Source organism: Dioscorea cayenensis, chromosome 10, assembly GCF_009730915.1.
Source record: "Dioscorea cayenensis subsp. rotundata cultivar TDr96_F1 chromosome 10, TDr96_F1_v2_PseudoChromosome.rev07_lg8_w22 25.fasta, whole genome shotgun sequence".
Taxonomy (NCBI): domain Eukaryota; kingdom Viridiplantae; phylum Streptophyta; class Magnoliopsida; order Dioscoreales; family Dioscoreaceae; genus Dioscorea; species Dioscorea cayenensis.
The window spans coordinates 18,191,701-18,202,857 of NC_052480.1; the positions used below are offsets into that span (position 1 = coordinate 18,191,701).

The 11,157-nt window shown below is 41.1% G+C and overlaps 2 non-coding genes across 2 annotated transcripts; both read right to left on the minus strand.

Annotated features, from left to right (window-relative positions):
- Nucleotides 1–6,388: 6,388 nt before the first annotated feature.
- On the minus strand, nucleotides 6,389–6,495 carry LOC120271319. The gene has a single exon (XR_005539933.1). It is a non-coding gene; the product is annotated as a small nucleolar RNA R71 (small nucleolar RNA).
- A 4,301-nt stretch (nucleotides 6,496–10,796) lies between these two features.
- On the minus strand, nucleotides 10,797–10,903 carry LOC120271221. The gene has a single exon (XR_005539842.1). It is a non-coding gene; the product is annotated as a small nucleolar RNA R71 (small nucleolar RNA).
- Between the last annotated feature and the right edge of the window lie 254 nt (nucleotides 10,904–11,157).

Below are 11,157 nucleotides of genomic sequence, written 5' to 3' on the forward strand. Positions count from 1 at the left end.
TGGAGATAGACAAGGCGGAGATTGAAGTCATAGAAAAACTCCCTCCACCTACAAATGTAAATGAATTTCATAGTTTCTAGGCGATGCGGGTTTCTACAAGAGGTTCATCAAGTAATTTTTGAAAATCACTCAACTATTGACAAAACTCCTTGAAAAAGATGCTCTCTTTGATTTCGGGAATGATTGTCTGGTTGCTTTTAATTTGTTGAAAGAGAAATTAGTGCAGGCATTGATTTTGATCACACCGAATTGGGATGAACCATTCGAGCTCATGTATGATGCAATTGATTATGCTATTGGATCAGTTTTGCGGTAGACGAAGGGTAAACAGTTCTAACCGATATACTATGCTAATAAGACTCTCACAAGTGCTCAAGAGAACTATACAACTATAGAAAAAGAGTTATTAGCAATGGTGTTTGCTTTTGACAAGTTCAGACCATACTTCCTCTTATCAAGGGTTACTGTATTTACCGATCGCTCGGCACACCATTATCTCATGAACAAGGCTGATGCTAAACCGAGGTTGATCTGTTGGATTCTATTTTTGCAAGAGTTGATATAGAAATAAAAGATAAGAGAGGGTATTGATAAGTGCTTGTGTATAAGTAATATGAAGTTTTTTTCTATTACATTGAGCATTACTTTTCTCAAATTTTATCACTTATTCATGTATATATGTGTTCTTTTATGTATGTAGGGTTGTGGAGACAATTGTCAAAGAATGGTGACAACGCCCCTTGCATGTGACCCACAAGTGCACGGGTTTGTCGAAGTAATAAATCCCAGGTGAGTGGGTATCATATCCACAGGGAGTAGGGAATAAAAATACTTTAGTTACTACTTAACCAAGCGAAGATGAAACAATGATTGTGTTAATAAGATATAATGTAAACAATAAAAGAACAAGATAGAGAAGCACACATAAGCGTGAGGAAAGGCAATCGATATAAAATGGGTTACTTGGATATTGTTGCGCCTAGGATTATCTCTTCAAGTGCAAAACGAACTATTATGCTTCCTAACTAATGCATTAATGAGTTGTGGACATCCTAAGATACACGGTCTAAAACCTAAGGTCAACTGTGACTAACTCTATACTATGCCCTGGCAGAGAAATTGATCAGTCTCAACACCTCACACTGTGTACAGTTGCAAGAAGCTCTAGGAATTCCAAGTAATAAACCCTATTCCTATATTTAGACCTAACCCTTTGGTCAAGGTGAAAGGCCCCTAGTCACAATTAAGCCCTAGATAAGAAAGTTCACTTCAATGCTTCACTCTGTTGCTCACGCAACTAAGCCCCAGTGGAGTTCATCCTCTAGTACTTCACACTATTGTGAAAGCAAAGAACTATAGGAAATGGAGGTAGGATAAATCACATAGGAGGAAAAGGGGATGCTCCACTACCTCTCGACTCACCTTCTCAACCCTCTCCAATCTAGATTTGTCTAACTCTCGTGGTGTGTCACTCACTCACAAGAGTTACAAATAAAAACTCTCAACCCTAGTGTCACTCTAAGGGAGCAATCAATCAATCAAACATTCAATATTGGAACTCAATTAAAACATCAATTAAGGAAAGCATAATAAAATGTTTAATGAAACAAATACATCCTACGGTTCACAAATCAAAGTAGCCCCTAGTGGGTTTAGCTCTCCATGGAGCAAGATACAATCAATAGAAAAATTGAAACTAAAAACAAGTAATCCATAGGAAAACCCCCTTGGTAGTCATGTCGATGGTCTTGTGGAGTAGTCTCGTTCTCTTCAAAGGTCCCCTCGTCAAGCCTAGGACACACCTCACCAGATCGGTGCAGACAAAAGCTCCACCAACAACTATCTTGAAAATGAGTCACAGTGTCGATGCCGTAGGACCACCCCAAAACCCTTGCCAATACCTCTCTAAACCCTAGCTAAAAGCCTTTCAAGAGTTGGAGAAAAGATGGAAAAAAGGATCCTGAAATCAGGAGAAATCATGGCTTTAAATATGCATGAATCAGTCATCCACATGGGCCTGTGGATTTTCCACATGACCCTATGGAATTTCTACGCCCCTATGGAATTTCCACATTGGCGTGTGGATTCTCTGGAATTTCCACTGCCTTTGTGCCCCTCCAACTCATTGTAACTGCTTGAATTCATAGAGGTTGGCACACATTCACGTATCATTGAGCCCAAGTTATGTCTTCATATTTATTCCTTCCAAGATTTCATTAAATAATGCATTCATGATCTACATTGGCTTCTCTGTCTCACTTTTGGCTTCACAACCCTATATGCGCAAAAGAACACAAATACACATATATTAGCGCTAAAATCTGATAAAAGTAATGTCCACCATAATGAAAGAATACATCGCATTCTTAACACCCAAGCACTCATCAAAAGGAACCAAAAGTAGATCATGGCTGAAATTTTTTATAAAGTCTTGGATTGAATGAACGTGAAGACAAAAGTTGTGCTTAAAGACATGTGAGTGTGTGCCAACCTCAATTGTGCTCGAGCAAACACACAAATTGATGCAGTCACACTCATGTGTTCCAACTTGTGCAATACTAGAAAGATCTATAGTATGGATGTGGATTAGATAAAGCGAGGTTAAAGAGGGTTGAGAGGGTGAGTTGAGACGTTGTGGAACATCCCATTTTGCTTACGGTGTATTTATCCTACTTCCACATTCCAAGTGTTCTTTACCGTCACAATAGTATCAAGTGCTAAGAGATGAACTCCACTAGGCCTTAATTGCGTGAGCAATAGAGTGAAGTGTTGAAGTAATCCTTAGTGCTGGTACTTAATTGTGACTAAGGGTCTTTCGCCTGGTCTAAAGTGTTAGATCTATATTAGTGAATAGTATTTATCACTTGGAATCCCTAGAATTTTAACTGACCTTGTATAGTGTGAAGTATCAAGGGTATTCCTTTCTATTGGGGTATAGTGTAGGGTTAGTCACGATTGACCTTAGGTTTGGGATTATGTGTTTTAGGATTTCCCCGACTTATTAAACATCAATTAGGAGACACAATGATTAGTCTTGCACTTAAAACAATAGTCCTATTGTGAGCAATGTCTGGTTGCCCCATTTTCTCTCGATTGCCTCTCCTTATATTCTATTGCGTCTCTTTCTTCTTTACTTTAATTCTATTTGCATTGATATTATTCACACCATTCTTAAATCATCTTCACCAAAGTTAAATAGTAATTCTTGTATTTCCGAGTACTATTCCTTGTGGATATGACTACCCACTCACCAAGGTACTCAATTACTTCTACAACTGGTACACTTGCGGTACACACACGCAAGGGATGTGTTAGGGACCAAAAATGTCATTGTAGACGATTTGTCGTGATTAGAGGGTTGTGAAGGACAAGAACTATCAAACAAAGAAATTAACGATTTCTTTTCTGAGAAGCACTTATATTTAGTTCAGAGTTCTATATTAGGTGACATGGTTCACGGATTTTGCAAATTACTTATCTGGGAAAGTTCTTAAGCAGGGCTTCACCTTCCAACAAAAGAAGAAGTTCTTCAGTTATTTAAAGAAATACTTTTGTGATGACCTATTCTTGTTTTACATTTGTGCAAATCATGTGGTCCGGAGATGTGTATCAAGAGAGAAAGGTTGGGACATCCTTGCACATTCTCACTAAGGACCGATTGGGGAGTATTATGCTTCAAGTACAACTGCTGAAAAAACCTTGGCTGCCGGATTTTGTTGGCGAACTTTATTTCAGGATGATCACCATTTTGTTCTTCGATGCTACAGTTGTCAAAGAGTAGGGAATCTTTCACGACAAGAAGAAATGCCTCTGAATCCGATTCAATTCTGTGAGGTATTCGATGTGTCAGTGATAAGTGCTTGTGTGATAAGAATATGAAGAGTTCTTTTCTTATGATGAGCATTACTTTTATCGGGGTTTAATGCTAATATGTGTGTAATTATGTTAGTTTTATGTAGGTAGGGTTGTGAGGCCGAATATTAGAGAAAGAAGAAAATGTGGATCGTAAATGCACAATTTGGAGGAAATCTAGTGAAGGTTCAAATGCGAAGACATGAGCCAGGTTCAAGATGCGGGAATGTGTGCCAACCTCCTCGTATTTGAGTTAGCACAACTATTTGGAGGGGCACAAGGGTAGTCACATTCAAGCATTCCGGCTTGTGCATATATAACAAGATTTCTACCAACATGTTCGTTATTGAAGAAGCAAAGCAATCCATGACATAAATGTGTGCCCATTTGCGTTACCTCGATGAAAGCATGGATTCGGGAGTGTTTTGGGCCGGTACTGTAGCAAAACAATGTAGCATTTCACTGTAGCAGGAACTGTTCACATCCGCCCGAAAATGAGCAAGACAGAAAATCCACACAAGCGTGCATTAATTCCACACGCACGTGCGGAAAATCCACAGGGGCGCCCATAGGTGCTTGTGGATTCCCGATTCCAGCCCTATAAATGCCGATTTTTACCCCGATTTTAGCATTCTTTTCTCTATCTTTTCCCCAACTTGAGAGAGGGTTGCGGCTAGGGTTTTGAGAGGTATTGGCTAGGGATTTGGAGAGGTTCTATGGCTCCGACATTGCGCTCCATTTGGAAGAAGGTTAGTGGGAGATCTTTCATCGGCACCGATCCAGCGAGGTGTATCCTTGGCCAGACAAAGGGACCCTTGCAACGAGTAAAGGACTCTCCACAAAACCATCGCCATAACTATCGAGGGGGCTTTTTATGGATTCATTCCTTTTACATTCGATTTCATTGATTGTAATTAGCTCCATAGAGAGCTAAACCCACTAGTGGGTACTTGGATATTTGTGAACCCTAGGATGTATTTGTTTCATTGAATCTCTTTATTATGCTTTTAATTTATTGATGTTTATTGTGAGTTTCAATCTTGAATACTTGATTGTATGAATACTCCCTTTGAGTGACACTAGGGTTGAGTGTTCTTGTTGGTAACCCTTGTGAGTGAGTAACACACCATGAGAGTTAGATAAAACTAAATTGGAGAGGGTTGAAAGGGTGAGTCGAGAGGTAGTGGAGCATCCGCTTTCCCCTTCGGTGTGATTTATTCTATCTCCATTTCCTTGACCTCTTTGCGGTCATAGTAGAGTGAATGGCCTAAGGGATGACCTTCTGCTGGGGCTTAGTTGCGAGTGCAATGGAGTGAAGTGTTGAAGTGATCTTAGCATCTAGTGCTTAATTATGGCTAGGGACCTTCCACCTGGACCAAAGGGTTAGGTCTACTTCTAGGAAGAGGATTTATCCCTTGGAGTCCCTAGAACTCATTGCAATTCTATACGACTGTGAGGTTGAGAGGTTATTCAATTTCTCCTCTGGGACATGTATAGAGTTAGGTATGGTTGACCTTAGATTTGGGACCATGTATTAAAGGATCTCCATGACTCACTATTGCATTAATTAGGAAGCATAATAGAGGGTTCTTGCACATGAAATGATTGTCCTAAGTGGAACAATATCCGGGTACCCATCTTTATTGATTGCCTTACCTTTCCTTTAATTGTGCTCTCTTTCTTGTTGCTTTTACTTTTGTTATTTCACATCATGTCACACATATTACTATTTATCTTTCACTTAGTTAAGAAACAATTTAAGTGTCTTTATTCCTTATTCTTTGTGGATACGATACACACTCATCTGGGATTATAACTTCGACGACCCCGTGCACTTGTGGGTCATACGCAAGGGCCGTTCGTCAAGTTTTTGGTGCCGTTGCTGGGGAGTAGACATTTAGAGATACTTTGCACTTTGTTTTCTTAGTTATTCATTTATTCATTCTATTTCATATCTTATTATTCTATCATCGTTCTGATTTCTTTTCCTTTCTTTTTGGGTGCAGCTCCAGGTTATGACCTGAGAGAACCCCTCAATATTTATTGAAGGAGATCCCAACTCGAATGTACACTTAGAAGAAAAGGGTGAGAACCTGTGCAAGAATATTCAAATCTAGCTAATTTGGAAGTAGAAGAATCTGAGCACATGGTAGAACAAAATGAGCAACAGCGGACATTATCCGATTATGCCAGACCTTTAGTATTGCTGACACAATCGGCCATTGTCCGTCCCCTGATTACAGCTCAGAGCTTCGAGCTGAAGCCGGCATTCATCCACATGTTCCAGCAATCGGCACAATTCAATAGTTTGGCTGATGAGGATCCAAACAATCATATAGAGAACTTTCTCGAGGTGTGTGATATGCTTAAGATAAACGGGGTGACGGATGATGGCATCAAGTTGAGAGCCTTCCCATTTTCCTTAAAGGATAGAGCGAAGCAGTGGCTACACTCAGTACCTAGAGCATCAATTACCACATGGGAGGATTTGGTAGAAGCTTTTCATGCCCATTATTTCCTTCCCGGAAAATCTACAAAGCTTATGAATGAGATCTCGTTCTTTGTACAGTCAGAATTGGAGTCTCTATTTGAGACGTGGGAAAGGTTCAAGGAACTTCTGAGAAAGTGCCAGCAACACCGATTCCCGGAGTGGATGATTGTTCAGACCTTTTACAATAGTTTGAATCCGGTATAAGGCAACTCTTGGATGGGGCAGCAGGAGGTACCTTAGGTAGCAAGACCCCCGGTGAGGCCCGTCAGCTGATTGAAGAAATGGGGTTAAATAGCTACTAATGGATTTCCAGGCAGAAGATAAAGGTGGCCGATCTTCATGAGATAGATGCAGTAACTTTATTGGCGGCTCAAGTGGAATCTTTGAGTAAGAAGTGATAAGTGCTTGAGTAGACATATTTTTATATATGTTTTACATACATTGAGCATCAATTTTACCATGGTTTATGTCTCATATTGTGTATTTAATGTTCTTTTATGCATATAGGTTGTGAATGCCTTGAAGAGCAAAAAGGAAGCAAAGATAGGCTATAAAGACACAATGTTGGGAGTTCCTATTCAATTCAAGGACCAAGACACGAGAGGAGTTCATAAACATGGAGATGTGTGCCAACTTCCAAGAAGATTTAAGTCAATTCACTAGTTGGAAGGGCACAAAGGCAGCCACATCTTCATGTTCTTTCTCTTTGTTAAGATTGCAAGACCTCTCAAAGATATGTCGACGAAGAAAAGTTCTATAGCCTACCACATGGACTTGTGCCCGGACATGTGGCCTCAAGAGAAGAGTGTTCGGTTCCCGTTTTTGGGGGGCATCGATCACCAACTTTGATCGATCTTCTCACCGTCATAGCAAAGAGGGAGCCTTCGGCGACCTAGCTTCGGAGAAGGATTCTTCAAGACGTTGGGCAACCCATCAAGGCCATCATCACGAATTTGAGGGGGTTTTACTTCATGGTTTTCATTGCTTTTCATTGTAATAATCATTGTTTTGTAACTTGCTTCATGGAGGGCTAAACCTTAGTAGCTATTTGGGTATGTGAACCATAGGATTTATGTTTTTGTAATGATTTGCTTTATGTTTCTATTAATTCGAGTTGATTTGATTTTTAACCTTGTATTCCCATTACTTGATTATTTAATTAATCCTTGTGGTGGATTAGATTTGCATGATTTGTTACTTTGATGTGAGAGAGGTCTCCATTAGAGTTTGAACGTCAAGGTTAAAGAGGGTTGAGAGGGTGAGTCATGAGATAGTGGAGTGTCCCCTCTCCCTTCCGATTGAGTAATTCCTATCTCCGTATTCCCTAAACTCTATGCAACCATATTTGGTGTGAGGCGTGAGATTGAGAGGTTTCTCCATCGGGACCTTGTAGGGAGTTAGAGATCCTTCGCCAGGAATTAGGGTTGGATCTATCCTTAGGAATCAGTTTAACTCTTAGGTGTCCCTAGAGTGTATTGCGGTCATATGGGGTGTGAGGTGTTGAGATTGAGTGATTTCTCCGCCGGGACCTTGTAGGGGACTAGTACCGGTGGCTTGGAAGCAAGGGTCGGTTGTTCTTGGATTACCTTGATTCATTAGACTCGATTTAGAAGCATTTAGTGAATCGTGAGCTTCATGTTAGATCCTAGGGGGAGCATTGCCCGGGTACCTCATCTTTATTGATTGAGATCTCCTTTACTTGTTTTCTTGCTCGTTTGCTTGCTTATTAATTCTCTTGCAATTAGTTCATTTCATCATATCCATTGATTTCAACTAGATAACTAAGAATTGGTTAATACTAGTACTTCCGTTCCATGTGGATTCGACTACCAACTCACCGGGATAATTATTACTTCGACACCCATGCACTTGCGGTTTACACGAATATTCGGACGCGTGTCAAGAAGTTTGATAAGTGCTTGTGCGATATGAATGCGAAGTATTCATTCCTTATGTTGAGCAGTACTTTTCTCAGGTTTTTACACTAATATGTGTGTTTTTATGTTACTTTCGTGCAGGTAGGGTTGTGAGGCCAATTATGAAGGAAATAAGCCAATGTGGATTACAATGCACCGATTTTGGAGGAAATCTTAATAAGGTTCAAACGCGAAGAAATAGGTCGATGTGAGATGCTAGAGTGTGTGCCAACCTCCTCGTAATCAAGTTGGACAACCATTTGGAGTGGCACAAAGGCAGTCACACTCGAGCATTCCGACTTATGCACATAGAACAAGAGCTCCACCAACTTGCCTATCATTGAAGAAGCAAGTGATCAATGATGTGAACGTGTGCCCGTTTGTGTTACTCCGATGAAAGTATGGATTTGGGAAGCTATTCAGGACGGATACTGTAGCAGAGCAATGTAAAAACATGACAGAAAGTACTATAGCAGCACTGTTCACAGCGGGCCGAGAAAACAGGAGTTCAGGAGATCCACACTGGCGTGTGGAAATTATCCACGCCCGTGTGGGAATTCCCCAAGGGCGCGTGAAGCATCCACGCCCGTGTAGTCACCCGATTCCAGCCCTATTTAAAGCCGAATCAGCCCTGATTTTAGTATTTTTTTCTCCATCTTTTCCACAACTTGAGAGAAGGCTTCAGCTAGGGTTTCGAGGGGTATTGGCCAAGGTTCTGGAGAAGTTCTATGGCTCCGGCATTGTCATTCCTTAGGAAGAAGGTTGGTAGGGGAGCTTCCGTCGAGGCGTATCCTATACCGGACGAGGGAATCCTTGGACGACGAGTAGAGGACTTTCCACAAGACCATCGACACGACTATCGGGGGTGGTTTCTTTATGGATTCATTGCTTTTACATTCTATTTCTTTGACTGTACTTAGCTCCATGCAGAGCTAAACCCCTAGTGGGTACTCGGGTATTATGAACCCTAGGATGTATTTGTTTCTTTGAACCTCTTCATTATGCTTTCAATAAATTGATGTTTATTGTGAGTTCCAACCTTGAATTCTTGATTGTATGAACATTTCCCCTAGAGTGACACTAGGGTTGAGAGTTCTTGTTGGTAACCTTGTGAGTGAGTGACACACCACGAGCGTTAGACAAAGCTAGTTTGGAGATGGTTAAGAGGGTGAGTCGAGAGGTACAGGAGCGTTCCCTTTCCCCTGCGGCGTGATAGATTCTACCTCGGTTCCTCGAGTTCTTTGCGTTCATAATAGAGTGAATGGTCTAAGGGATGAACTTCCGCTGGGGCTTAGTTGCGCGTGCAACAGTGTGAAGCGTTGAGGTGATCTTAGTATCTAGGGCTTAATTGTGGTTAGGGACCTTCCACCTCGACCAAAGGGTTAGGTCTATAATTAGGAAGAGATTCATCACTTGGAATCCCTAGAGCTCATTGCAACTCTATGCGAGTGCGAGGTGTTGAGATTGTTCGATTTCTCCTCCGGGACATGTATAGAGTTAGGCATAGTTGACCTTAGATTTGGGACTATGTAATTAAGGATTTCCACGGCTCACCATTGCATTGATTAGGAAGCATAATAGAGGGTTATTGCATTGAAACAATTATCCTAGGTGGAGCATTATCCGGGTACCCAATCTTTATCGATTGCCTTACCCCCTTCTTTACTTTTGCTCTCTTACTTGTTGCTTTTACTGTTGAGAATTGAATCATTGTCACACTCATTATCATTGATGTTTTACATAGCTAAGAATCGAATTATGTATTTTTATTCCCTACTCCCTGTGGATTCGATACGCACTCACCCGGGATTATTACTTCGATAAACCCGTACACTTGCGGGATATACGCAAGGGGATCTGGTCAAGTTTTTGGCGCCGTTGCCGGGGAGTAGGCGTTTAGAGATACTTTGCACTTTGTTTTCTTAGCTATTTCACCACACATTCTATTTCACGTCTTCTTATTCTATCATTGTTCTGATTTTTTTTTCTTTCTTTTTAGTGTAGCTCCAGGTTTTGACCCGAGGAAATCTATCAATATTGATTGATGGAGAACTTGAGCTTGAACGTACACTTAGAAGAAAAGGGAAAAAACCTGTGCAAGAACAGCATAATTCAGCTGATTTGGAAGGAGAGGAATCTGAAAACATGGCAGAGAAGAATGAGCAACAGCGAACACTATCCGACTATGCCAGACCTTCAGTGTTGGGGACACAATCAAGTATTGTGCGTCTCCCGATTATAGCCCAGAACTTCGAGCTAAAGCCGGCATTCATCCATATGCTCGTAGCAGATCAAGACAATTCAACGGTTTGGCCGATGAGGATCCAAACAGTCACATAGAGAGCTTTCTCGATGTGTGCGATATGCTAAAGATAAATGGGGTGACGGATGATGCCATCTAATTGATAGCCTTCCCATTTTCTTTGAAGGAGAGAGCGAAGCAGTGGCTACACTCATTACTTACAGCATCAATCACTACATGGGAGGAGATGGTAGAAGCTTTTCTAGCCCGTTATTTTCCTCCCGGAAAATCAGCAAAGCTTAGGAATGAGATCTCATCCTTTGTTCAGTTCGAATTGGAGTTTCTATTCGAGACATGGGAAAGGTTCAAGGAGCTCCTGAAAAAGTGCCCGCAACACGGATTCTCGGAGTGGATGATTGTTCAAACCTTTTACAATGGTTTGAACCCGAGTACAAGGCAACTCTTGGATGCGGCAGTAGGAGGTACCTTAGGTAGCAAAACCCCGGATGAGGCTTGTCAATTAATTAAGGAAATAGGGTTAAATAGCTACCAATGGAATGCTAGGGAGAAGAAAAAGGTGGCAAGTCTCCATGAAATTAATGCGGTAACCTCATTGGCGGCGCAAGTAGAGAATCTTAATAAGAAGCTAGATCTCA